Source organism: Rhinoderma darwinii (assembly GCF_050947455.1).
Source record: "Rhinoderma darwinii isolate aRhiDar2 chromosome 5 unlocalized genomic scaffold, aRhiDar2.hap1 SUPER_5_unloc_6, whole genome shotgun sequence".
Taxonomy (NCBI): domain Eukaryota; kingdom Metazoa; phylum Chordata; class Amphibia; order Anura; family Rhinodermatidae; genus Rhinoderma; species Rhinoderma darwinii.
The window spans coordinates 407,525-433,783 of NW_027461819.1; the positions used below are offsets into that span (position 1 = coordinate 407,525).

The 26,259-nt window shown below is 47.7% G+C and overlaps 18 non-coding genes across 18 annotated transcripts; all 18 read left to right on the plus strand.

The window, feature by feature from the left end:
- The first annotated feature begins 24 nt into the window (after nt 1-24).
- Nucleotides 25-215, plus strand: LOC142696439 (U2 spliceosomal RNA). The gene has a single exon (XR_012864337.1). It is a non-coding gene; the product is annotated as a U2 spliceosomal RNA (small nuclear RNA).
- Nucleotides 216-1,511: 1,296 nt separating this feature from the next.
- On the plus strand, nt 1,512-1,702 carry LOC142696440 (U2 spliceosomal RNA). The gene has a single exon (XR_012864338.1). It is a non-coding gene; the product is annotated as a U2 spliceosomal RNA (small nuclear RNA).
- Nucleotides 1,703-3,002: 1,300 nt separating this feature from the next.
- Nucleotides 3,003-3,193, plus strand: LOC142696441 (U2 spliceosomal RNA). Its single transcript, XR_012864339.1, has one exon. It is a non-coding gene; the product is annotated as a U2 spliceosomal RNA (small nuclear RNA).
- A 1,296-nt stretch (nt 3,194-4,489) lies between these two features.
- Nucleotides 4,490-4,680, plus strand: LOC142696442 (U2 spliceosomal RNA). The gene has a single exon (XR_012864340.1). It is a non-coding gene; the product is annotated as a U2 spliceosomal RNA (small nuclear RNA).
- Nucleotides 4,681-5,968: 1,288 nt separating this feature from the next.
- LOC142696444 (U2 spliceosomal RNA) lies at nt 5,969-6,159 on the plus strand. The gene has a single exon (XR_012864341.1). It is a non-coding gene; the product is annotated as a U2 spliceosomal RNA (small nuclear RNA).
- Nucleotides 6,160-7,439: 1,280 nt separating this feature from the next.
- Nucleotides 7,440-7,630, plus strand: LOC142696445 (U2 spliceosomal RNA). Its single transcript, XR_012864342.1, has one exon. It is a non-coding gene; the product is annotated as a U2 spliceosomal RNA (small nuclear RNA).
- A 1,284-nt stretch (nt 7,631-8,914) lies between these two features.
- LOC142696446 (U2 spliceosomal RNA) lies at nt 8,915-9,105 on the plus strand. The gene has a single exon (XR_012864343.1). It is a non-coding gene; the product is annotated as a U2 spliceosomal RNA (small nuclear RNA).
- Nucleotides 9,106-10,389: 1,284 nt separating this feature from the next.
- On the plus strand, nt 10,390-10,580 carry LOC142696448 (U2 spliceosomal RNA). Its single transcript, XR_012864345.1, has one exon. It is a non-coding gene; the product is annotated as a U2 spliceosomal RNA (small nuclear RNA).
- Nucleotides 10,581-11,872: 1,292 nt separating this feature from the next.
- On the plus strand, nt 11,873-12,063 carry LOC142696449 (U2 spliceosomal RNA). The gene has a single exon (XR_012864346.1). It is a non-coding gene; the product is annotated as a U2 spliceosomal RNA (small nuclear RNA).
- Nucleotides 12,064-13,351: 1,288 nt separating this feature from the next.
- Nucleotides 13,352-13,542, plus strand: LOC142696450 (U2 spliceosomal RNA). The gene has a single exon (XR_012864347.1). It is a non-coding gene; the product is annotated as a U2 spliceosomal RNA (small nuclear RNA).
- A 1,288-nt stretch (nt 13,543-14,830) lies between these two features.
- LOC142696451 (U2 spliceosomal RNA) lies at nt 14,831-15,021 on the plus strand. Its single transcript, XR_012864348.1, has one exon. It is a non-coding gene; the product is annotated as a U2 spliceosomal RNA (small nuclear RNA).
- A 1,284-nt stretch (nt 15,022-16,305) lies between these two features.
- Nucleotides 16,306-16,496, plus strand: LOC142696452 (U2 spliceosomal RNA). Its single transcript, XR_012864349.1, has one exon. It is a non-coding gene; the product is annotated as a U2 spliceosomal RNA (small nuclear RNA).
- A 1,280-nt stretch (nt 16,497-17,776) lies between these two features.
- On the plus strand, nt 17,777-17,967 carry LOC142696453 (U2 spliceosomal RNA). Its single transcript, XR_012864350.1, has one exon. It is a non-coding gene; the product is annotated as a U2 spliceosomal RNA (small nuclear RNA).
- Nucleotides 17,968-19,267: 1,300 nt separating this feature from the next.
- On the plus strand, nt 19,268-19,458 carry LOC142696455 (U2 spliceosomal RNA). Its single transcript, XR_012864351.1, has one exon. It is a non-coding gene; the product is annotated as a U2 spliceosomal RNA (small nuclear RNA).
- A 1,276-nt stretch (nt 19,459-20,734) lies between these two features.
- On the plus strand, nt 20,735-20,925 carry LOC142696456 (U2 spliceosomal RNA). Its single transcript, XR_012864352.1, has one exon. It is a non-coding gene; the product is annotated as a U2 spliceosomal RNA (small nuclear RNA).
- A 1,277-nt stretch (nt 20,926-22,202) lies between these two features.
- LOC142696457 (U2 spliceosomal RNA) lies at nt 22,203-22,393 on the plus strand. The gene has a single exon (XR_012864353.1). It is a non-coding gene; the product is annotated as a U2 spliceosomal RNA (small nuclear RNA).
- A 1,308-nt stretch (nt 22,394-23,701) lies between these two features.
- On the plus strand, nt 23,702-23,892 carry LOC142696458 (U2 spliceosomal RNA). Its single transcript, XR_012864354.1, has one exon. It is a non-coding gene; the product is annotated as a U2 spliceosomal RNA (small nuclear RNA).
- Nucleotides 23,893-25,168: 1,276 nt separating this feature from the next.
- LOC142696460 (U2 spliceosomal RNA) lies at nt 25,169-25,359 on the plus strand. Its single transcript, XR_012864356.1, has one exon. It is a non-coding gene; the product is annotated as a U2 spliceosomal RNA (small nuclear RNA).
- The last annotated feature ends 900 nt before the right edge of the window (nt 25,360-26,259 follow it).

A 26,259-nucleotide genomic window follows, 5' to 3' on the forward strand; every position in this document is an offset into this window, starting at 1 on the left:
GGCAACGCGCGGCCCGTTCGGGTTATCGCTTCTCGGCCTTTTGGCTAAGATCAAGTGTAGTATCTGTTCTTATCAGTTTAATATCTGATACGTCCCCTATCTGGGGACCATATATTAAATGGATTTTTAGAACAGGGAGATGGAAATAGAGCTTGCTCTGTCCACTCCACGCATTGACCTGGTATTGCAGTATTTCCAGGACCGGTGCACCCTTTCCTTATGTGTTGACTAAAAGCAGATTCCAAAAGTGTTTTTTGTCTTTGCTATTGTTTCTGTCTTTCTGAAGGGATCTCCCCTTTTAATCCCATTATTTCAACACCTGTTGGACAATGCATGAGTGATAATGAGCTCATTGATTAAATGCAATTAATGAATAGATTGCCACCTCTTGTTGTGTGTCGTCTGTGTTTCTGTGTTTCCGGCATTTCACATTGGAACACCTCATTCACCTTCCTTGTCTTCTCTCCGCCCTCCCTTTTAGGTAAGTTAAAGAGCTGCACCTGAGCCAGCCACTGATTGATTGATTGATTGATTGATTGATTGATTGATTGATTGATTGATTGATTGATTGATGCAGCACAACAGTCAAATAGTGGAGTGGAGTAGGGGAACAGCAAACAGCCAATAAAGCAGCCCGCCCGCTCGCCTGCCCGCCACAATGGACCTACCTGTGTACACTAGATGGATGTGATGGAATGTACTGTCGTCCCTACATTTCAAGAAGAAGTAAGAATTGCAGTTGCAACAAAGCCTTGCTTGCCTACAAAGAGAGCAGCAATTTGGATTTGTTACTATGTTACCTAGAAGAATAACAAACTGTGCAAGGATGGAGGTTGTAGGAGCAAGGAGAAGTTGTCTGTAAAGTTGGTGGATGCCTATTTTCCATTTTGCAGTCCCTTGTCTCCCTCTTGTGGCCTCCTGGAGGCAACTAGCTGTGCAAAAAAAAGACAGCCTGGCGGCCGGCTGTTGCAGTGTTGCCCTCTCAGGCAACACTGAGTGACTGACTGAGCCTCACCGTCTTATATAAAGTTCAGACGGAACTTTGCACGTGTCATAGTGGAGCCCTCAGGATTCCAGAGCCAGCTTTCTGACATCATAATGGGGCCTCAGAGATAAAAGCCTGGGCCCAGGCAGTGTTGGTCAGTGCTGCTCAGCAGGCAGCACTGGACTGGACTGGATTACAGCTGATACAAGGTGTGAAGGAACAAGGGGTGGCTGTGGGCATGCACTTGCTGCCGCTGCCAGTGTTTATCTGCATGGCAGCAGGGCATTTGGGCGTTGCCAGGAAGGCGTTTTTATGTAGATTCCTCCTCTTTCAGCACTGCATTGTGGTGCAAGCAAAAGAAGCAAATCCTGTCTGGCTTCCTCTCCGGCCTTTATTCACCTCCCGTGTAGCTGTGAGTGTGTGAGCCTGCAGGGCCCCATGGAATTGCCTAGAAGTAGGCTGAATCGCTGCAAGGGCTGAACAGCAGTATCGGGCAGGCTCGGGCAACGCGCGGCCCGTTCGGGTTATCGCTTCTCGGCCTTTTGGCTAAGATCAAGTGTAGTATCTGTTCTTATCAGTTTAATATCTGATACGTCCCCTATCTGGGGACCATATATTAAATGGATTTTTAGAACAGGGAGATGGAAATAGAGCTTGCTCTGTCCACTCCACGCATTGACCTGGTATTGCAGTATTTCCAGGACCGGTGCACCCTTTCCTTATGTGTTGACTAAAAGCAGATTCCAAAAGTGTTTTTTGTCTTTGCTATTGTTTCTGTCTTTCTGAAGGGATCTCCCCTTTTAATCCCATTATTTCAACACCTGTTGGACAATGCATGAGTGATAATGAGCTCATTGATTAAATGCAATTAATGAATAGATTGCCACCTCTTGTTGTGTGTCGTCTGTGTTTCTGTGTTTCCGGCATTTCACATTGGAACACCTCATTCACCTTCCTTGTCTTCTCTCCGCCCTCCCTTTTAGGTAAGTTAAAGAGCTGCACCTGAGCCAGCCACTGATTGATTGATTGATTGATTGATTGATTGATTGATTGATTGATTGATTGATTGATTGATTGATGCAGCACAACAGTCAAATAGTGGAGTGGAGTAGGGGAACAGCAAACAGCCAATAAAGCAGCCCGCCCGCTCGCCTGCCCGCCACAATGGACCTACCTGTGTACACTAGATGGATGTGATGGAATGTACTGTCGTCCCTACATTTCAAGAAGAAGTAAGAATTGCAGTTGCAACAAAGCCTTGCTTGCCTACAAAGAGAGCAGCAATTTGGATTTGTTACTATGTTACCTAGAAGAATAACAAACTGTGCAAGGATGGAGGTTGTAGGAGCAAGGAGAAGTTGTCTGTAAAGTTGGTGGATGCCTATTTTCCATTTTGCAGTCCCTTGTCTCCCTCTTGTGGCCTCCTGGAGGCAACTAGCTGTGCAAAAAAAAGACAGCCTGGCGGCCGGCTGTTGCAGTGTTGCCCTCTCAGGCAACACTGAGTGACTGACTGAGCCTCACCGTCTTATATAAAGTTCAGACGGAACTTTGCACGTGTCATAGTGGAGCCCTCAGGATTCCAGAGCCAGCTTTCTGACATCATAATGGGGCCTCAGAGATAAAAGCCTGGGCCCAGGCAGTGTTGGTCAGTGCTGCTCAGCAGGCAGCACTGGACTGGACTGGATTACAGCTGATACAAGGTGTGAAGGAACAAGGGGTGGCTGTGGGCATGCACTTGCTGCCGCTGCCAGTGTTTATCTGCATGGCAGCAGGGCATTTGGGCGTTGCCAGGAAGGCGTTTTTATGTAGATTCCTCCTCTTTCAGCACTGCATTGTGGTGCAAGCAAAAGAAGCAAATCCTGTCTGGCTTCCTCTCCGGCCTTTATTCACCTCCCGTGTAGCTGTGAGTGTGTGAGCCTGCAGGGCCCCATGGAATTGCCTAGAAGTAGGCTGAATCGCTGCAAGGGCTGAACAGCAGTATCGGGCAGGCTCGGGCAACGCGCGGCCCGTTCGGGTTATCGCTTCTCGGCCTTTTGGCTAAGATCAAGTGTAGTATCTGTTCTTATCAGTTTAATATCTGATACGTCCCCTATCTGGGGACCATATATTAAATGGATTTTTAGAACAGGGAGATGGAAATAGAGCTTGCTCTGTCCACTCCACGCATTGACCTGGTATTGCAGTATTTCCAGGACCGGTGCACCCTTTCCTTATGTGTTGACTAAAAGCAGATTCCAAAAGTGTTTTTTGTCTTTGCTATTGTTTCTGTCTTTCTGAAGGGATCTCCCCTTTTAATCCCATTATTTCAACACCTGTTGGACAATGCATGAGTGATAATGAGCTCATTGATTAAATGCAATTAATGAATAGATTGCCACCTCTTGTTGTGTGTCGTCTGTGTTTCTGTGTTTCCGGCATTTCACATTGGAACACCTCATTCACCTTCCTTGTCTTCTCTCCGCCCTCCCTTTTAGGTAAGTTAAAGAGCTGCACCTGAGCCAGCCACTGATTGATTGATTGATTGATTGATTGATTGATTGATTGATTGATTGATTGATTGATTGATGCAGCACAACAGTCAAATAGTGGAGTGGAGTAGGGGAACAGCAAACAGCCAATAAAGCAGCCCGCCCGCTCGCCTGCCCGCCACAATGGACCTACCTGTGTACACTAGATGGATGTGATGGAATGTACTGTCGTCCCTACATTTCAAGAAGAAGTAAGAATTGCAGTTGCAACAAAGCCTTGCTTGCCTACAAAGAGAGCAGCAATTTGGATTTGTTACTATGTCACCTAGAAGAATAACAAACTGTGCAAGGATGGAGGTTGTAGGAGCAAGGAGAAGTTGTCTGTAAAGTTGGTGGATGCCTATTTTCCATTTTGCAGTCCCTTGTCTCCCTCTTGTGGCCTCCTGGAGGCAACTAGCTGTGCAAAAAAAAGACAGCCTGGCGGCCGGCTGTTGCAGTGTTGCCCTCTCAGGCAACACTGAGTGACTGACTGAGCCTCACCGTCTTATATAAAGTTCAGACGGAACTTTGCACGTGTCATAGTGGAGCCCTCAGGATTCCAGAGCCAGCTTTCTGACATCATAATGGGGCCTCAGAGATAAAAGCCTGGGCCCAGGCAGTGTTGGTCAGTGCTGCTCAGCAGGCAGCACTGGACTGGACTGGATTACAGCTGATACAAGGTGTGAAGGAACAAGGGGTGGCTGTGGGCATGCACTTGCTGCCGCTGCCAGTGTTTATCTGCATGGCAGCAGGGCATTTGGGCGTTGCCAGGAAGGCGTTTTTATGTAGATTCCTCCTCTTTCAGCACTGCATTGTGGTGCAAGCAAAAGAAGCAAATCCTGTCTGGCTTCCTCTCCGGCCTTTATTCACCTCCCGTGTAGCTGTGAGTGTGTGAGCCTGCAGGGCCCCATGGAATTGCCTAGAAGTAGGCTGAATCGCTGCAAGGGCTGAACAGCAGTATCGGGCAGGCTCGGGCAACGCGCGGCCCGTTCGGGTTATCGCTTCTCGGCCTTTTGGCTAAGATCAAGTGTAGTATCTGTTCTTATCAGTTTAATATCTGATACGTCCCCTATCTGGGGACCATATATTAAATGGATTTTTAGAACAGGGAGATGGAAATAGAGCTTGCTCTGTCCACTCCACGCATTGACCTGGTATTGCAGTATTTCCAGGACCGGTGCACCCTTTCCTTATGTGTTGACTAAAAGCAGATTCCAAAAGTGTTTTTTGTCTTTGCTATTGTTTCTGTCTTTCTGAAGGGATCTCCCCTTTTAATCCCATTATTTCAACACCTGTTGGACAATGCATGAGTGATAATGAGCTCATTGATTAAATGCAATTAATGAATAGATTGCCACCTCTTGTTGTGTGTCGTCTGTGTTTCTGTGTTTCCGGCATTTCACATTGGAACACCTCATTCACCTTCCTTGTCTTCTCTCCGCCCTCCCTTTTAGGTAAGTTAAATAGCTGCACCTGAGCCAGCCACTGATTGATTGATTGATTGATTGATTGATTGATTGATTGATTGATTGATTGATGCAGCACAACAGTCAAATAGTGGAATGGAGTAGGGGAACAGCAAACAGCCAATAAAGCAGCCCGCCCGCTCGCCTGCCCGCCACAATGGACCTACCTGTGTACACTAGATGGATGTGATGGAATGTACTGTCGTCCCTACATTTCAAGAAGAAGTAAGAATTGCAGTTGCAACAAAGCCTTGCTTGCCTACAAAGAGAGCAGCAATTTGGATTTGTTACTATGTTACCTAGAAGAATAACAAACTGTGCAAGGATGGAGGTTGTAGGAGCAAGGAGAAGTTGTCTGTAAAGTTGGTGGATGCCTATTTTCCATTTTGCAGTCCCTTGTCTCCCTCTTGTGGCCTCCTGGAGGCAACTAGCTGTGCAAAAAAAAGACAGCCTGGCGGCCGGCTGTTGCAGTGTTGCCCTCTCAGGCAACACTGAGTGACTGACTGAGCCTCACCGTCTTATATAAAGTTCAGACGGAACTTTGCACGTGTCATAGTGGAGCCCTCAGGATTCCAGAGCCAGCTTTCTGACATCATAATGGGGCCTCAGAGATAAAAGCCTGGGCCCAGGCAGTGTTGGTCAGTGCTGCTCAGCAGGCAGCACTGGACTGGACTGGATTACAGCTGATACAAGGTGTGAAGGAACAAGGGGTGGCTGTGGGCATGCACTTGCTGCCGCTGCCAGTGTTTATCTGCATGGCAGCAGGGCATTTGGGCGTTGCCAGGAAGGCGTTTTTATGTAGATTCCTCCTCTTTCAGCACTGCATTGTGGTGCAAGCAAAAGAAGCAAATCCTGTCTGGCTTCCTCTCCGGCCTTTATTCACCTCCCGTGTAGCTGTGAGTGTGTGAGCCTGCAGGGCCCCATGGAATTGCCTAGAAGTAGGCTGAATCGCTGCAAGGGCTGAACAGCAGTATCGGGCAGGCTCGGGCAACGCGCGGCCCGTTCGGGTTATCGCTTCTCGGCCTTTTGGCTAAGATCAAGTGTAGTATCTGTTCTTATCAGTTTAATATCTGATACGTCCCCTATCTGGGGACCATATATTAAATGGATTTTTAGAACAGGGAGATGGAAATAGAGCTTGCTCTGTCCACTCCACGCATTGACCTGGTATTGCAGTATTTCCAGGACCGGTGCACCCTTTCCTTATGTGTTGACTAAAAGCAGATTCCAAAAGTGTTTTTTGTCTTTGCTATTGTTTCTGTCTTTCTGAAGGGATCTCCCCTTTTAATCCCATTATTTCAACACCTGTTGGACAATGCATGAGTGATAATGAGCTCATTGATTAAATGCAATTAATGAATAGATTGCCACCTCTTGTTGTGTGTCGTCTGTGTTTCTGTGTTTCCGGCATTTCACATTGGAACACCTCATTCACCTTCCTTGTCTTCTCTCCGCCCTCCCTTTTAGGTAAGTTAAAGAGCTGCACCTGAGCCAGCCACTGATTGATTGATTGATTGATTGATTGATTGATTGATTGATTGATGCAGCACAACAGTCAAATAGTGGAGTGGAGTAGGGGAACAGCAAACAGCCAATAAAGCAGCCCGCCCGCTCGCCTGCCCGCCACAATGGACCTACCTGTGTACACTAGATGGATGTGATGGAATGTACTGTCGTCCCTACATTTCAAGAAGAAGTAAGAATTGCAGTTGCAACAAAGCCTTGCTTGCCTACAAAGAGAGCAGCAATTTGGATTTGTTACTATGTTACCTAGAAGAATAACAAACTGTGCAAGGATGGAGGTTGTAGGAGCAAGGAGAAGTTGTCTGTAAAGTTGGTGGATGCCTATTTTCCATTTTGCAGTCCCTTGTCTCCCTCTTGTGGCCTCCTGGAGGCAACTAGCTGTGCAAAAAAAAGACAGCCTGGCGGCCGGCTGTTGCAGTGTTGCCCTCTCAGGCAACACTGAGTGACTGACTGAGCCTCACCGTCTTATATAAAGTTCAGACGGAACTTTGCACGTGTCATAGTGGAGCCCTCAGGATTCCAGAGCCAGCTTTCTGACATCATAATGGGGCCTCAGAGATAAAAGCCTGGGCCCAGGCAGTGTTGGTCAGTGCTGCTCAGCAGGCAGCACTGGACTGGACTGGATTACAGCTGATACAAGGTGTGAAGGAACAAGGGGTGGCTGTGGGCATGCACTTGCTGCCGCTGCCAGTGTTTATCTGCATGGCAGCAGGGCATTTGGGCGTTGCCAGGAAGGCGTTTTTATGTAGATTCCTCCTCTTTCAGCACTGCATTGTGGTGCAAGCAAAAGAAGCAAATCCTGTCTGGCTTCCTCTCCGGCCTTTATTCACCTCCCGTGTAGCTGTGAGTGTGTGAGCCTGCAGGGCCCCATGGAATTGCCTAGAAGTAGGCTGAATCGCTGCAAGGGCTGAACAGCAGTATCGGGCAGGCTCGGGCAACGCGCGGCCCGTTCGGGTTATCGCTTCTCGGCCTTTTGGCTAAGATCAAGTGTAGTATCTGTTCTTATCAGTTTAATATCTGATACGTCCCCTATCTGGGGACCATATATTAAATGGATTTTTAGAACAGGGAGATGGAAATAGAGCTTGCTCTGTCCACTCCACGCATTGACCTGGTATTGCAGTATTTCCAGGACCGGTGCACCCTTTCCTTATGTGTTGACTAAAAGCAGATTCCAAAAGTGTTTTTTGTCTTTGCTATTGTTTCTGTCTTTCTGAAGGGATCTCCCCTTTTAATCCCATTATTTCAACACCTGTTGGACAATGCATGAGTGATAATGAGCTCATTGATTAAATGCAATTAATGAATAGATTGCCACCTCTTGTTGTGTGTCGTCTGTGTTTCTGTGTTTCCGGCATTTCACATTGGAACACCTCATTCACCTTCCTTGTCTTCTCTCCGCCCTCCCTTTTAGGTAAGTTAAAGAGCTGCACCTGAGCCAGCCACTGATTGATTGATTGATTGATTAATTGATTGATTGATTGATTGATTGATGCAGCACAACAGTCAAATAGTGGAGTGGAGTAGGGGAACAGCAAACAGCCAATAAAGCAGCCCGCCCGCTCGCCTGCCCGCCACAATGGACCTACCTGTGTACACTAGATGGATGTGATGGAATGTACTGTCGTCCCTACATTTCAAGAAGAAGTAAGAATTGCAGTTGCAACAAAGCCTTGCTTGCCTACAAAGAGAGCAGCAATTTGGATTTGTTACTATGTTACCTAGAAGAATAACAAACTGTGCAAGGATGGAGGTTGTAGGAGCAAGGAGAAGTTGTCTGTAAAGTTGGTGGATGCCTATTTTCCATTTTGCAGTCCCTTGTCTCCCTCTTGTGGCCTCCTGGAGGCAACTAGCTGTGCAAAAAAAAGACAGCCTGGCGGCCGGCTGTTGCAGTGTTGCCCTCTCAGGCAACACTGAGTGACTGACTGAGCCTCACCGTCTTATATAAAGTTCAGACGGAACTTTGCACGTGTCATAGTGGAGCCCTCAGGATTCCAGAGCCAGCTTTCTGACATCATAATGGGGCCTCAGAGATAAAAGCCTGGGCCCAGGCAGTGTTGGTCAGTGCTGCTCAGCAGGCAGCACTGGACTGGACTGGATTACAGCTGATACAAGGTGTGAAGGAACAAGGGGTGGCTGTGGGCATGCACTTGCTGCCGCTGCCAGTGTTTATCTGCATGGCAGCAGGGCATTTGGGCGTTGCCAGGAAGGCGTTTTTATGTAGATTCCTCCTCTTTCAGCACTGCATTGTGGTGCAAGCAAAAGAAGCAAATCCTGTCTGGCTTCCTCTCCGGCCTTTATTCACCTCCCGTGTAGCTGTGAGTGTGTGAGCCTGCAGGGCCCCATGGAATTGCCTAGAAGTAGGCTGAATCGCTGCAAGGGCTGAACAGCAGTATCGGGCAGGCTCGGGCAACGCGCGGCCCGTTCGGGTTATCGCTTCTCGGCCTTTTGGCTAAGATCAAGTGTAGTATCTGTTCTTATCAGTTTAATATCTGATACGTCCCCTATCTGGGGACCATATATTAAATGGATTTTTAGAACAGGGAGATGGAAATAGAGCTTGCTCTGTCCACTCCACGCATTGACCTGGTATTGCAGTATTTCCAGGACCGGTGCACCCTTTCCTTATGTGTTGACTAAAAGCAGATTCCAAAAGTGTTTTTTGTCTTTGCTATTGTTTCTGTCTTTCTGAAGGGATCTCCCCTTTTAATCCCATTATTTCAACACCTGTTGGACAATGCATGAGTGATAATGAGCTCATTGATTAAATGCAATTAATGAATAGATTGCCACCTCTTGTTGTGTGTCGTCTGTGTTTCTGTGTTTCCGGCATTTCACATTGGAACACCTCATTCACCTTCCTTGTCTTCTCTCCGCCCTCCCTTTTAGGTAAGTTAAAGAGCTGCACCTGAGCCAGCCACTGATTGATTGATTGATTGATTAATTGATTGATTGATTGATTGATTGATGCAGCACAACAGTCAAATAGTGGAGTGGAGTAGGGGAACAGCAAACAGCCAATAAAGCAGCCCGCCCGCTCGCCTGCCCGCCACAATGGACCTACCTGTGTACACTAGATGGATGTGATGGAATGTACTGTCGTCCCTACATTTCAAGAAGAAGTAAGAATTGCAGTTGCAACAAAGCCTTGCTTGCCTACAAAGAGAGCAGCAATTTGGATTTGTTACTATGTTACCTAGAAGAATAACAAACTGTGCAAGGATGGAGGTTGTAGGAGCAAGGAGAAGTTGTCTGTAAAGTTGGTGGATGCCTATTTTCCATTTTGCAGTCCCTTGTCTCCCTCTTGTGGCCTCCTGGAGGCAACTAGCTGTGCAAAAAAAAGACAGCCTGGCGGCCGGCTGTTGCAGTGTTGCCCTCTCAGGCAACACTGAGTGACTGACTGAGCCTCACCGTCTTATATAAAGTTCAGACGGAACTTTGCACGTGTCATAGTGGAGCCCTCAGGATTCCAGAGCCAGCTTTCTGACATCATAATGGGGCCTCAGAGATAAAAGCCTGGGCCCAGGCAGTGTTGGTCAGTGCTGCTCAGCAGGCAGCACTGGACTGGACTGGATTACAGCTGATACAAGGTGTGAAGGAACAAGGGGTGGCTGTGGGCATGCACTTGCTGCCGCTGCCAGTGTTTATCTGCATGGCAGCAGGGCATTTGGGCGTTGCCAGGAAGGCGTTTTTATGTAGATTCCTCCTCTTTCAGCACTGCATTGTGGTGCAAGCAAAAGAAGCAAATCCTGTCTGGCTTCCTCTCCGGCCTTTATTCACCTCCCGTGTAGCTGTGAGTGTGTGAGCCTGCAGGGCCCCATGGAATTGCCTAGAAGTAGGCTGAATCGCTGCAAGGGCTGAACAGCAGTATCGGGCAGGCTCGGGCAACGCGCGGCCCGTTCGGGTTATCGCTTCTCGGCCTTTTGGCTAAGATCAAGTGTAGTATCTGTTCTTATCAGTTTAATATCTGATACGTCCCCTATCTGGGGACCATATATTAAATGGATTTTTAGAACAGGGAGATGGAAATAGAGCTTGCTCTGTCCACTCCACGCATTGACCTGGTATTGCAGTATTTCCAGGACCGGTGCACCCTTTCCTTATGTGTTGACTAAAAGCAGATTCCAAAAGTGTTTTTTGTCTTTGCTATTGTTTCTGTCTTTCTGAAGGGATCTCCCCTTTTAATCCCATTATTTCAACACCTGTTGGACAATGCATGAGTGATAATGAGCTCATTGATTAAATGCAATTAATGAATAGATTGCCACCTCTTGTTGTGTGTCGTCTGTGTTTCTGTGTTTCCGGCATTTCACATTGGAACACCTCATTCACCTTCCTTGTCTTCTCTCCGCCCTCCCTTTTAGGTAAGTTAAATAGCTGCACCTGAGCCAGCCACTGATTGATTGATTGATTGATTGATTGATTGATTGATTGATTGATTGATTGATTGATGCAGCACAACAGTCAAATAGTGGAGTGGAGTAGGGGAACAGCAAACAGCCAATAAAGCAGCCCGCCCGCTCGCCTGCCCGCCACAATGGACCTACCTGTGTACACTAGATGGATGTGATGGAATGTACTGTCGTCCCTACATTTCAAGAAGAAGTAAGAATTGCAGTTGCAACAAAGCCTTGCTTGCCTACAAAGAGAGCAGCAATTTGGATTTGTTACTATGTTACCTAGAAGAATAACAAACTGTGCAAGGATGGAGGTTGTAGGAGCAAGGAGAAGTTGTCTGTAAAGTTGGTGGATGCCTATTTTCCATTTTGCAGTCCCTTGTCTCCCTCTTGTGGCCTCCTGGAGGCAACTAGCTGTGCAAAAAAAAGACAGCCTGGCGGCCGGCTGTTGCAGTGTTGCCCTCTCAGGCAACACTGAGTGACTGACTGAGCCTCACCGTCTTATATAAAGTTCAGACGGAACTTTGCACGTGTCATAGTGGAGCCCTCAGGATTCCAGAGCCAGCTTTCTGACATCATAATGGGGCCTCAGAGATAAAAGCCTGGGCCCAGGCAGTGTTGGTCAGCGCTGCTCAGCAGGCAGCACTGGACTGGACTGGATTACAGCTGATACAAGGTGTGAAGGAACAAGGGGTGGCTGTGGGCATGCACTTGCTGCCGCTGCCAGTGTTTATCTGCATGGCAGCAGGGCATTTGGGCGTTGCCAGGAAGGCGTTTTTATGTAGATTCCTCCTCTTTCAGCACTGCATTGTGGTGCAAGCAAAAGAAGCAAATCCTGTCTGGCTTCCTCTCCGGCCTTTATTCACCTCCCGTGTAGCTGTGAGTGTGTGAGCCTGCAGGGCCCCATGGAATTGCCTAGAAGTAGGCTGAATCGCTGCAAGGGCTGAACAGCAGTATCGGGCAGGCTCGGGCAACGCGCGGCCCGTTCGGGTTATCGCTTCTCGGCCTTTTGGCTAAGATCAAGTGTAGTATCTGTTCTTATCAGTTTAATATCTGATACGTCCCCTATCTGGGGACCATATATTAAATGGATTTTTAGAACAGGGAGATGGAAATAGAGCTTGCTCTGTCCACTCCACGCATTGACCTGGTATTGCAGTATTTCCAGGACCGGTGCACCCTTTCCTTATGTGTTGACTAAAAGCAGATTCCAAAAGTGTTTTTTGTCTTTGCTATTGTTTCTGTCTTTCTGAAGGGATCTCCCCTTTTAATCCCATTATTTCAACACCTGTTGGACAATGCATGAGTGATAATGAGCTCATTGATTAAATGCAATTAATGAATAGATTGCCACCTCTTGTTGTGTGTCGTCTGTGTTTCTGTGTTTCCGGCATTTCACATTGGAACACCTCATTCACCTTCCTTGTCTTCTCTCCGCCCTCCCTTTTAGGTAAGTTAAAGAGCTGCACCTGAGCCAGCCACTGATTGATTGATTGATTGATTGATTGATTGATTGATTGATTGATTGATTGATGCAGCACAACAGTCAAATAGTGGAGTGGAGTAGGGGAACAGCAAACAGCCAATAAAGCAGCCCGCCCGCTCGCCTGCCCGCCACAATGGACCTACCTGTGTACACTAGATGGATGTGATGGAATGTACTGTCGTCCCTACATTTCAAGAAGAAGTAAGAATTGCAGTTGCAACAAAGCCTTGCTTGCCTACAAAGAGAGCAGCAATTTGGATTTGTTACTATGTTACCTAGAAGAATAACAAACTGTGCAAGGATGGAGGTTGTAGGAGCAAGGAGAAGTTGTCTGTAAAGTTGGTGGATGCCTATTTTCCATTTTGCAGTCCCTTGTCTCCCTCTTGTGGCCTCCTGGAGGCAACTAGCTGTGCAAAAAAAAGACAGCCTGGCGGCCGGCTGTTGCAGTGTTGCCCTCTCAGGCAACACTGAGTGACTGACTGAGCCTCACCGTCTTATATAAAGTTCAGACGGAACTTTGCACGTGTCATAGTGGAGCCCTCAGGATTCCAGAGCCAGCTTTCTGACATCATAATGGGGCCTCAGAGATAAAAGCCTGGGCCCAGGCAGTGTTGGTCAGTGCTGCTCAGCAGGCAGCACTGGACTGGACTGGATTACAGCTGATACAAGGTGTGAAGGAACAAGGGGTGGCTGTGGGCATGCACTTGCTGCCGCTGCCAGTGTTTATCTGCATGGCAGCAGGGCATTTGGGCGTTGCCAGGAAGGCGTTTTTATGTAGATTCCTCCTCTTTCAGCACTGCATTGTGGTGCAAGCAAAAGAAGCAAATCCTGTCTGGCTTCCTCTCCGGCCTTTATTCACCTCCCGTGTAGCTGTGAGTGTGTGAGCCTGCAGGGCCCCATGGAATTGCCTAGAAGTAGGCTGAATCGCTGCAAGGGCTGAACAGCAGTATCGGGCAGGCTCGGGCAACGCGCGGCCCGTTCGGGTTATCGCTTCTCGGCCTTTTGGCTAAGATCAAGTGTAGTATCTGTTCTTATCAGTTTAATATCTGATACGTCCCCTATCTGGGGACCATATATTAAATGGATTTTTAGAACAGGGAGATGGAAATAGAGCTTGCTCTGTCCACTCCACGCATTGACCTGGTATTGCAGTATTTCCAGGACCGGTGCACCCTTTCCTTATGTGTTGACTAAAAGCAGATTCCAAAAGTGTTTTTTGTCTTTGCTATTGTTTCTGTCTTTCTGAAGGGATCTCCCCTTTTAATCCCATTATTTCAACACCTGTTGGACAATGCATGAGTGATAATGAGCTCATTGATTAAATGCAATTAATGAATAGATTGCCACCTCTTGTTGTGTGTCGTCTGTGTTTCTGTGTTTCCGGCATTTCACATTGGAACACCTCATTCACCTTCCTTGTCTTCTCTCCGCCCTCCCTTTTAGGTAAGTTAAAGAGCTGCACCTGAGCCAGCCACTGATTGATTGATTGATTGATTGATTGATTGATTGATTGATTGATTGATTGATGCAGCACAACAGTCAAATAGTGGAGTGGAGTAGGGGAACAGCAAACAGCCAATAAAGCAGCCCGCCCGCTCGCCTGCCCGCCACAATGGACCTACCTGTGTACACTAGATGGATGTGATGGAATGTACTGTCGTCCCTACATTTCAAGAAGAAGTAAGAATTGCAGTTGCAACAAAGCCTTGCTTGCCTACAAAGAGAGCAGCAATTTGGATTTGTTACTATGTTACCTAGAAGAATAACAAACTGTGCAAGGATGGAGGTTGTAGGAGCAAGGAGAAGTTGTCTGTAAAGTTGGTGGATGCCTATTTTCCATTTTGCAGTCCCTTGTCTCCCTCTTGTGGCCTCCTGGAGGCAACTAGCTGTGCAAAAAAAAGACAGCCTGGCGGCCGGCTGTTGCAGTGTTGCCCTCTCAGGCAACACTGAGTGACTGACTGAGCCTCACCGTCTTATATAAAGTTCAGACGGAACTTTGCACGTGTCATAGTGGAGCCCTCAGGATTCCAGAGCCAGCTTTCTGACATCATAATGGGGCCTCAGAGATAAAAGCCTGGGCCCAGGCAGTGTTGGTCAGTGCTGCTCAGCAGGCAGCACTGGACTGGACTGGATTACAGCTGATACAAGGTGTGAAGGAACAAGGGGTGGCTGTGGGCATGCACTTGCTGCCGCTGCCAGTGTTTATCTGCATGGCAGCAGGGCATTTGGGCGTTGCCAGGAAGGCGTTTTTATGTAGATTCCTCCTCTTTCAGCACTGCATTGTGGTGCAAGCAAAAGAAGCAAATCCTGTCTGGCTTCCTCTCCGGCCTTTATTCACCTCCCGTGTAGCTGTGAGTGTGTGAGCCTGCAGGGCCCCATGGAATTGCCTAGAAGTAGGCTGAATCGCTGCAAGGGCTGAACAGCAGTATCGGGCAGGCTCGGGCAACGCGCGGCCCGTTCGGGTTATCGCTTCTCGGCCTTTTGGCTAAGATCAAGTGTAGTATCTGTTCTTATCAGTTTAATATCTGATACGTCCCCTATCTGGGGACCATATATTAAATGGATTTTTAGAACAGGGAGATGGAAATAGAGCTTGCTCTGTCCACTCCACGCATTGACCTGGTATTGCAGTATTTCCAGGACCGGTGCACCCTTTCCTTATGTGTTGACTAAAAGCAGATTCCAAAAGTGTTTTTTGTCTTTGCTATTGTTTCTGTCTTTCTGAAGGGATCTCCCCTTTTAATCCCATTATTTCAACACCTGTTGGACAATGCATGAGTGATAATGAGCTCATTGATTAAATGCAATTAATGAATAGATTGCCACCTCTTGTTGTGTGTCGTCTGTGTTTCTGTGTTTCCGGCATTTCACATTGGAACACCTCATTCACCTTCCTTGTCTTCTCTCCGCCCTCCCTTTTAGGTAAGTTAAAGAGCTGCACCTGAGCCAGCCACTGATTGATTGATTGATTGATTGATTGATTGATTGATTGATTGATTGATGCAGCACAACAGTCAAATAGTGGAGTGGAGTAGGGGAACAGCAAACAGCCAATAAAGCAGCCCGCCCGCTCGCCTGCCCGCCACAATGGACCTACCTGTGTACACTAGATGGATGTGATGGAATGTACTGTCGTCCCTACATTTCAAGAAGAAGTAAGAATTGCAGTTGCAACAAAGCCTTGCTTGCCTACAAAGAGAGCAGCAATTTGGATTTGTTACTATGTTACCTAGAAGAATAACAAACTGTGCAAGGATGGAGGTTGTAGGAGCAAGGAGAAGTTGTCTGTAAAGTTGGTGGATGCCTATTTTCCATTTTGCAGTCCCTTGTCTCCCTCTTGTGGCCTCCTGGAGGCAACTAGCTGTGCAAAAAAAAGACAGCCTGGCGGCCGGCTGTTGCAGTGTTGCCCTCTCAGGCAACACTGAGTGACTGACTGAGCCTCACCGTCTTATATAAAGTTCAGACGGAACTTTGCACGTGTCATAGTGGAGCCCTCAGGATTCCAGAGCCAGCTTTCTGACATCATAATGGGGCCTCAGAGATAAAAGCCTGGGCCCAGGCAGTGTTGGTCAGTGCTGCTCAGCAGGCAGCACTGGACTGGACTGGATTACAGCTGATACAAGGTGTGAAGGAACAAGGGGTGGCTGTGGGCATGCACTTGCTGCCGCTGCCAGTGTTTATCTGCATGGCAGCAGGGCATTTGGGCGTTGCCAGGAAGGCGTTTTTATGTAGATTCCTCCTCTTTCAGCACTGCATTGTGGTGCAAGCAAAAGAAGCAAATCCTGTCTGGCTTCCTCTCCGGCCTTTATTCACCTCCCGTGTAGCTGTGAGTGTGTGAGCCTGCAGGGCCCCATGGAATTGCCTAGAAGTAGGCTGAATCGCTGCAAGGGCTGAACAGCAGTATCAGGCAGGCTCGGGCAACGCGCGGCCCGTTCGGGTTATCGCTTCTCGGCCTTTTGGCTAAGATCAAGTGTAGTATCTGTTCTTATCAGTTTAATATCTGATACGTCCCCTATCTGGGGACCATATATTAAATGGATTTTTAGAACAGGGAGATGGAAATAGAGCTTGCTCTGTCCACTCCACGCATTGACCTGGTATTGCAGTATTTCCAGGACCGGTGCACCCTTTCCTTATGTGTTGACTAAAAGCAGATTCCAAAAGTGTTTTTTGTCTTTGCTATTGTTTCTGTCTTTCTGAAGGGATCTCCCCTTTTAATCCCATTATTTCAACACCTGTTGGACAATGCATGAGTGATAATGAGCTCATTGATTAAATGCAATTAATGAATAGATTGCCACCTCTTGTTGTGTGTCGTCTGTGTTTCTGTGTTTCCGGCATTTCACATTGGAACACCTCATTCACCTTCCTTGTCTTCTCTCCGCCCTCCCTTTTAGGTAAGTTAAAGAGCTGCACCTGAGCCAGCCACTGATTGATTGATTGATTGATTGATTGATTGATTGATTGATTGATGCAGCACAACAGTCAAATAGTGGAGTGGAGTAGGGGAACAGCAAACAGCCAATAAAGCAGCCCGCCCGCTCGCCTGCCCGCCACAATGGACCTACCTGTGTACACTAGATGGATGTGATGGAATGTACTGTCGTCCCTACATTTCAAGAAGAAGTAAGAATTGCAGTTGCAACAAAGCCTTGCTTGCCTACAAAGAGAGCAGCAATTTGGATTTGTTACTATGTTACCTAGAAGAATAACAAACTGTGCAAGGATGGAGGTTGTAGGAGCAAGGAGAAGTTGTCTGTAAAGTTGGTGGATGCCTATTTTCCATTTTGCAGTCCCTTGTCTCCCTCTTGTGGCCTCCTGGAGGCAACTAGCTGTGCAAAAAAAAGACAGCCTGGCGGCCGGCTGTTGCAGTGTTGCCCTCTCAGGCAACACTGAGTGACTGACTGAGCCTCACCGTCTTATATAAAGTTCAGACGGAACTTTGCACGTGTCATAGTGGAGCCCTCAGGATTCCAGAGCCAGCTTTCTGACATCATAATGGGGCCTCAGAGATAAAAGCCTGGGCCCAGGCAGTGTTGGTCAGTGCTGCTCAGCAGGCAGCACTGGACTGGACTGGATTACAGCTGATACAAGGTGTGAAGGAACAAGGGGTGGCTGTGGGCATGCACTTGCTGCCGCTGCCAGTGTTTATCTGCATGGCAGCAGGGCATTTGGGCGTTGCCAGGAAGGCGTTTTTATGTAGATTCCTCCTCTTTCAGCACTGCATTGTGGTGCAAGCAAAAGAAGCAAATCCTGTCTGGCTTCCTCTCCGGCCTTTATTCACCTCCCGTGTAGCTGTGAGTGTGTGAGCCTGCAGGGCCCCATGGAATTGCCTAGAAGTAGGCTGAATCGCTGCAAGGGCTGAACAGCAGTATCGGGCAGGCTCGGGCAACGCGCGGCCCGTTCGGGTTATCGCTTCTCGGCCTTTTGGCTAAGATCAAGTGTAGTATCTGTTCTTATCAGTTTAATATCTGATACGTCCCCTATCTGGGGACCATATATTAAATGGATTTTTAGAACAGGGAGATGGAAATAGAGCTTGCTCTGTCCACTCCACGCATTGACCTGGTATTGCAGTATTTCCAGGACCGGTGCACCCTTTCCTTATGTGTTGACTAAAAGCAGATTCCAAAAGTGTTTTTTGTCTTTGCTATTGTTTCTGTCTTTCTGAAGGGATCTCCCCTTTTAATCCCATTATTTCAACACCTGTTGGACAATGCATGAGTGATAATGAGCTCATTGATTAAATGCAATTAATGAATAGATTGCCACCTCTTGTTGTGTGTCGTCTGTGTTTCTGTGTTTCCGGCATTTCACATTGGAACACCTCATTCACCTTCCTTGTCTTCTCTCCGCCCTCCCTTTTAGGTAAGTTAAAGAGCTGCACCTGAGCCAGCCACTGATTGATTGATTGATTGATTGATTGATTGATTGATTGATTGATTGATTGATTGATTGATTGATGCAGCACAACAGTCAAATAGTGGAGTGGAGTAGGGGAACAGCAAACAGCCAATAAAGCAGCCCGCCCGCTCGCCTGCCCGCCACAATGGACCTACCTGTGTACACTAGATGGATGTGATGGAATGTACTGTCGTCCCTACATTTCAAGAAGAAGTAAGAATTGCAGTTGCAACAAAGCCTTGCTTGCCTACAAAGAGAGCAGCAATTTGGATTTGTTACTATGTTACCTAGAAGAATAACAAACTGTGCAAGGATGGAGGTTGTAGGAGCAAGGAGAAGTTGTCTGTAAAGTTGGTGGATGCCTATTTTCCATTTTGCAGTCCCTTGTCTCCCTCTTGTGGCCTCCTTGAGGCAACTAGCTGTGCAAAAAAAAGACAGCCTGGCGGCCGGCTGTTGCAGTGTTGCCCTCTCAGGCAACACTGAGTGACTGACTGAGCCTCACCGTCTTATATAAAGTTCAGACGGAACTTTGCACGTGTCATAGTGGAGCCCTCAGGATTCCAGAGCCAGCTTTCTGACATCATAATGGGGCCTCAGAGATAAAAGCCTGGGCCCAGGCAGTGTTGGTCAGTGCTGCTCAGCAGGCAGCACTGGACTGGACTGGATTACAGCTGATACAAGGTGTGAAGGAACAAGGGGTGGCTGTGGGCATGCACTTGCTGCCGCTGCCAGTGTTTATCTGCATGGCAGCAGGGCATTTGGGCGTTGCCAGGAAGGCGTTTTTATGTAGATTCCTCCTCTTTCAGCACTGCATTGTGGTGCAAGCAAAAGAAGCAAATCCTGTCTGGCTTCCTCTCCGGCCTTTATTCACCTCCCGTGTAGCTGTGAGTGTGTGAGCCTGCAGGGCCCCATGGAATTGCCTAGAAGTAGGCTGAATCGCTGCAAGGGCTGAACAGCAGTATCGGGCAGGCTCGGGCAACGCGCGGCCCGTTCGGGTTATCGCTTCTCGGCCTTTTGGCTAAGATCAAGTGTAGTATCTGTTCTTATCAGTTTAATATCTGATACGTCCCCTATCTGGGGACCATATATTAAATGGATTTTTAGAACAGGGAGATGGAAATAGAGCTTGCTCTGTCCACTCCACGCATTGACCTGGTATTGCAGTATTTCCAGGACCGGTGCACCCTTTCCTTATGTGTTGACTAAAAGCAGATTCCAAAAGTGTTTTTTGTCTTTGCTATTGTTTCTGTCTTTCTGAAGGGATCTCCCCTTTTAATCCCATTATTTCAACACCTGTTGGACAATGCATGAGTGATAATGAGCTCATTGATTAAATGCAATTAATGAATAGATTGCCACCTCTTGTTGTGTGTCGTCTGTGTTTCTGTGTTTCCGGCATTTCACATTGGAACACCTCATTCACCTTCCTTGTCTTCTCTCCGCCCTCCCTTTTAGGTAAGTTAAAGAGCTGCACCTGAGCCAGCCACTGATTGATTGATTGATTGATTGATTGATTGATTGATTGATGCAGCACAACAGTCAAATAGTGGAGTGGAGTAGGGGAACAGCAAACAGCCAATAAAGCAGCCCGCCCGCTCGCCTGCCCGCCACAATGGACCTACCTGTGTACACTAGATGGATGTGATGGAATGTACTGTCGTCCCTACATTTCAAGAAGAAGTAAGAATTGCAGTTGCAACAAAGCCTTGCTTGCCTACAAAGAGAGCAGCAATTTGGATTTGTTACTATGTTACCTAGAAGAATAACAAACTGTGCAAGGATGGAGGTTGTAGGAGCAAGGAGAAGTTGTCTGTAAAGTTGGTGGATGCCTATTTTCCATTTTGCAGTCCCTTGTCTCCCTCTTGTGGCCTCCTGGAGGCAACTAGCTGTGCAAAAAAAAGACAGCCTGGCGGCCGGCTGTTGCAGTGTTGCCCTCTCAGGCAACACTGAGTGACTGACTGAGCCTCACCGTCTTATATAAAGTTCAGACGGAACTTTGCACGTGTCATAGTGGAGCCCTCAGGATTCCAGAGCCAGCTTTCTGACATCATAATGGGGCCTCAGAGATAAAAGCCTGGGCCCAGGCAGTGTTGGTCAGTGCTGCTCAGCAGGCAGCACTGGACTGGACTGGATTACAGCTGATACAAGGTGTGAAGGAACAAGGGGTGGCTGTGGGCATGCACTTGCTGCCGCTGCCAGTGTTTATCTGCATGGCAGCAGGGCATTTGGGCGTTGCCAGGAAGGCGTTTTTATGTAGATTCCTCCTCTTTCAGCACTGCATTGTGGTGCAAGCAAAAGAAGCAAATCCTGTCTGGCTTCCTCTCCGGCCTTTATTCACCTCCCGTGTAGCTGTGAGTGTGTGAGCCTGCAGGGCCCCATGGAATTGCCTAGAAGTAGGCTGAATCGCTGCAAGGGCTGAACAGCAGTATCGGGCAGGCTCGGGCAACGCGCGGCCCGTTCGGGTTATCGCTTCTCGGCCTTTTGGCTAAGATCAAGTGTAGTATCTGTTCTTATCAGTTTAATATCTGATACGTCCCCTATCTGGGGACCATATATTAAATGGATTTTTAGAACAGGGAGATGGAAATAGAGCTTGCTCTGTCCACTCCACGCATTGACCTGGTATTGCAGTATTTCCAGGACCGGTGCACCCTTTCCTTATGTGTTGACTAAAAGCAGATTCCAAAAGTGTTTTTTGTCTTTGCTATTGTTTCTGTCTTTCTGAAGGGATCTCCCCTTTTAATCCCATTATTTCAACACCTGTTGGACAATGCATGAGTGATAATGAGCTCATTGATTAAATGCAATTAATGAATAGATTGCCACCTCTTGTTGTGTGTCGTCTGTGTTTCTGTGTTTCCGGCATTTCACATTGGAACACCTCATTCACCTTCCTTGTCTTCTCTCCGCCCTCCCTTTTAGGTAAGTTAAAGAGCTGCACCTGAGCCAGCCACTGATTGATTGATTGATTGATTGATTGATTGATTGATTGATTGATGCAGCACAACAGTCAAATAGTGGAGTGGAGTAGGGGAACAGCAAACAGCCAATAAAGCAGCCCGCCCGCTCGCCTGCCCGCCACAATGGACCTACCTGTGTACACTAGATGGATGTGATGGAATGTACTGTCGTCCCTACATTTCAAGAAGAAGTAAGAATTGCAGTTGCAACAAAGCCTTGCTTGCCTACAAAGAGAGCAGCAATTTGGATTTGTTACTATGTTACCTAGAAGAATAACAAACTGTGCAAGGATGGAGGTTGTAGGAGCAAGGAGAAGTTGTCTGTAAAGTTGGTGGATGCCTATTTTCCATTTTGCAGTCCCTTGTCTCCCTCTTGTGGCCTCCTGGAGGCAACTAGCTGTGCAAAAAGAAGACAGCCTGGCGGCCGGCTGTTGCAGTGTTGCCCTCTCAGGCAACACTGAGTGACTGACTGAGCCTCACCGTCTTATATAAAGTTCAGACGGAACTTTGCACGTGTCATAGTGGAGCCCTCAGGATTCCAGAGCCAGCTTTCTGACATCATAATGGGGCCTCAGAGATAAAGCCTGGGCCCAGGCAGTGTTGGTCAGTGCTGCTCAGCAGGCAGCACTGGACTGGACTGGATTACAGCTGATACAAGGTGAAGGAACAAGGGGTGGCTGTGGGCATGCACTTGCTGCCGCTGCCAGTGTTTATCTGCATGGCAGCAGGGCATTTGGGCGTTGCCAGGAAGGCGTTTTTATGTAGATTCCTCCTCTTTCAGCACTGCATTGTGGTGCAAGCAAAAGAAGCAAATCCTGTCTGGCTTCCTCTCCGGCCTTTATTCACCTCCCGTGTAGCTGTGAGTGTGTGAGCCTGCAGGGCCCCATGGAATTGCCTAGAAGTAGGCTGAATCGCTGCAAGGGCTGAACAGCAGTATCGGGCAGGCTCGGGCAACGCGCGGCCCGTTCGGGTTATCGCTTCTCGGCCTTTTGGCTAAGATCAAGTGTAGTATCTGTTCTTATCAGTTTAATATCTGATACGTCCCCTATCTGGGGACCATATATTAAATGGATTTTTAGAACAGGGAGATGGAAATAGAGCTTGCTCTGTCCACTCCACGCATTGACCTGGTATTGCAGTATTTCCAGGACCGGTGCACCCTTTCCTTATGTGTTGACTAAAAGCAGATTCCAAAAGTGTTTTTTGTCTTTGCTATTGTTTCTGTCTTTCTGAAGGGATCTCCCCTTTTAATCCCATTATTTCAACACCTGTTGGACAATGCATGAGTGATAATGAGCTCATTGATTAAATGCAATTAATGAATAGATTGCCACCTCTTGTTGTGTGTCGTCTGTGTTTCTGTGTTTCCGGCATTTCACATTGGAACACCTCATTCACCTTCCTTGTCTTCTCTCCGCCCTCCCTTTTAGGTAAGTTAAAGAGCTGCACCTGAGCCAGCCACTGATTGATTGATTGATTGATTGATTGATTGATTGATTGATTGATTGATTGATTGATTGATTGATTGATTGATGCAGCACAACAGTCAAATAGTGGAGTGGAGTAGGGGAACAGCAAACAGCCAATAAAGCAGCCCGCCCGCTCGCCTGCCCGCCACAATGGACCTACCTGTGTACACTAGATGGATGTGATGGAATGTACTGTCGTCCCTACATTTCAAGAAGAAGTAAGAATTGCAGTTGCAACAAAGCCTTGCTTGCCTACAAAGAGAGCAGCAATTTGGATTTGTTACTATGTTACCTAGAAGAATAACAAACTGTGCAAGGATGGAGGTTGTAGGAGCAAGGAGAAGTTGTCTGTAAAGTTGGTGGATGCCTATTTTCCATTTTGCAGTCCCTTGTCTCCCTCTTGTGGCCTCCTGGAGGCAACTAGCTGTGCAAAAAAAAGACAGCCTGGCGGCCGGCTGTTGCAGTGTTGCCCTCTCAGGCAACACTGAGTGACTGACTGAGCCTCACCGTCTTATATAAAGTTCAGACGGAACTTTGCACGTGTCATAGTGGAGCCCTCAGGATTCCAGAGCCAGCTTTCTGACATCATAATGGGGCCTCAGAGATAAAAGCCTGGGCCCAGGCAGTGTTGGTCAGTGCTGCTCAGCAGGCAGCACTGGACTGGACTGGATTACAGCTGATACAAGGTGTGAAGGAACAAGGGGTGGCTGTGGGCATGCACTTGCTGCCGCTGCCAGTGTTTATCTGCATGGCAGCAGGGCATTTGGGCGTTGCCAGGAAGGCGTTTTTATGTAGATTCCTCCTCTTTCAGCACTGCATTGTGGTGCAAGCAAAAGAAGCAAATCCTGTCTGGCTTCCTCTCCGGCCTTTATTCACCTCCCGTGTAGCTGTGAGTGTGTGAGCCTGCAGGGCCCCATGGAATTGCCTAGAAGTAGGCTGAATCGCTGCAAGGGCTGAACAGCAGTATCGGGCAGGCTCGGGCAACGCGCGGCCCGTTCGGGTTATCGCTTCTCGGCCTTTTGGCTAAGATCAAGTGTAGTATCTGTTCTTATCAGTTTAATATCTGATACGTCCCCTATCTGGGGACCATATATTAAATGGATTTTTAGAACAGGGAGATGGAAATAGAGCTTGCTCTGTCCACTCCACGCATTGACCTGGTATTGCAGTATTTCCAGGACCGGTGCACCCTTTCCTTATGTGTTGACTAAAAGCAGATTCCAAAAGTGTTTTTTGTCTTTGCTATTGTTTCTGTCTTTCTGAAGGGATCTCCCCTTTTAATCCCATTATTTCAACACCTGTTGGACAATGCATGAGTGATAATGAGCTCATTGATTAAATGCAATTAATGAATAGATTGCCACCTCTTGTTGTGTGTCGTCTGTGTTTCTGTGTTTCCGGCATTTCACATTGGAACACCTCATTCACCTTCCTTGTCTTCTCTCCGCCCTCCCTTTTAGGTAAGTTAAAGAGCTGCACCTGAGCCAGCCACTGATTGATTGATTGATTGATTGATTGATTGATTGATTGATTGATTGATTGATTGCAGCACAACAGTCAAATAGTGGAGTGGAGTAGGGGAACAGCAAACAGCCAATAAAGCAGCCCGCCCGCTCGCCTGCCCGCCACAATGGACCTACCTGTGTACACTAGATGGATGTGATGGAATGTACTGTCGTCCCTACATTTCAAGAAGAAGTAAGAATTGCAGTTGCAACAAAGCCTTGCTTGCCTACAAAGAGAGCAGCAATTTGGATTTGTTACTATGTTACCTAGAAGAATAACAAACTGTGCAAGGATGGAGGTTGTAGGAGCAAGGAGAAGTTGTCTGTAAAGTTGGTGGATGCCTATTTTCCATTTTGCAGTCCCTTGTCTCCCTCTTGTGGCCTCCTGGAGGCAACTAGCTGTGCAAAAAAAAGACAGCCTGGCGGCCGGCTGTTGCAGTGTTGCCCTCTCAGGCTGACTGAGCCTCACCGTCTTATATAAAGTTCAGACGGAACTTTGCACGTGTCATAGTGGAGCCCTCAGGATTCCAGAGCCAGCTTTCTGACATCATAATGGGGCCTCAGAGATAAAAGCCTGGGCCCAGGCAGTGTTGGTCAGTGCTGCTCAGCAGGCAGCACTGGACTGGACTGGATTACAGCTGATACAAGGTGTGAAGGAACAAGGGGTGGCTGTGGGCATGCACTTGCTGCCGCTGCCAGTGTTTATCTGCATGGCAGCAGGGCATTTGGGCGTTGCCAGGAAGGCGTTTTTATGTAGATTCCTCCTCTTTCAGCACTGCATTGTGGTGCAAGCAAAAGAAGCAAATCCTGTCTGGCTTCCTCTCCGGCCTTTATTCACCTCCCGTGTAGCTGTGAGTGTGTGAGCCTGCAGGGCCCCATGGAATTGCCTAGAAGTAGGCTGAATCGCTGCAAGGGCTGAACAGCAGTATCGGGCAGGCTCGGGCAACGCGCGGCCCGTTCGGGTTATCGCTTCTCGGCCTTTTGGCTAAGATCAAGTGTAGTATCTGTTCTTATCAGTTTAATATCTGATACGTCCCCTATCTGGGGACCATATATTAAATGGATTTTTAGAACAGGGAGATGGAAATAGAGCTTGCTCTGTCCACTCCACGCATTGACCTGGTATTGCAGTATTTCCAGGACCGGTGCACCCTTTCCTTATGTGTTGACTAAAAGCAGATTCCAAAAGTGTTTTTTGTCTTTGCTATTGTTTCTGTCTTTCTGAAGGGATCTCCCCTTTTAATCCCATTATTTCAACACCTGTTGGACAATGCATGAGTGATAATGAGCTCATTGATTAAATGCAATTAATGAATAGATTGCCACCTCTTGTTGTGTGTCGTCTGTGTTTCTGTGTTTCCGGCATTTCACATTGGAACACCTCATTCACCTTCCTTGTCTTCTCTCCGCCCTCCCTTTTAGGTAAGTTAAAGAGCTGCACCTGAGCCAGCCACTGATTGATTGATTGATTGATTGATTGATTGATTGATTGATTGATTGATTGATTGATTGATGCAGCACAACAGTCAAATAGTGGAGTGGAGTAGGGGAACAGTGTACACTAGATGGATGTGATGGAATGTACTGTCGTCCCTACATTTCAAGAAGAAGTAAGAATTGCAGTTGCAACAAAGCCTTGCTTTCCTACAAAGAGAGCAGCAATTTGGATTTGTTACTATGTTACCTAGAAGAATAACAAACTGTGCAAGGATGGAGGTTGTAGGAGCAAGGAGAAGTTGTCTGTAAAGTTGGTGGATGCCTATTTTCCATTTTGCAGTCCCTTGTCTCCCTCTTGTGGCCTCCTGGAGGCAACTAGCTGTGCAAAAAAAAGACAGCCTGGCGGCCGGCTGTTGCAGTGTTGCCCTCTCAGGCAACACTGAGTGACTGACTGAGCCTCACCGTCTTATATAAAGTTCAGACGGAACTTTGCACGTGTCATAGTGGAGCCCTCAGGATTCCAGAGCCAGCTTTCTGACATCATAATGGGGCCTCAGAGATAAAAGCCTGGGCCCAGGCAGTGTTGGTCAGTGCTGCTCAGCAGGCAGCACTGGACTGG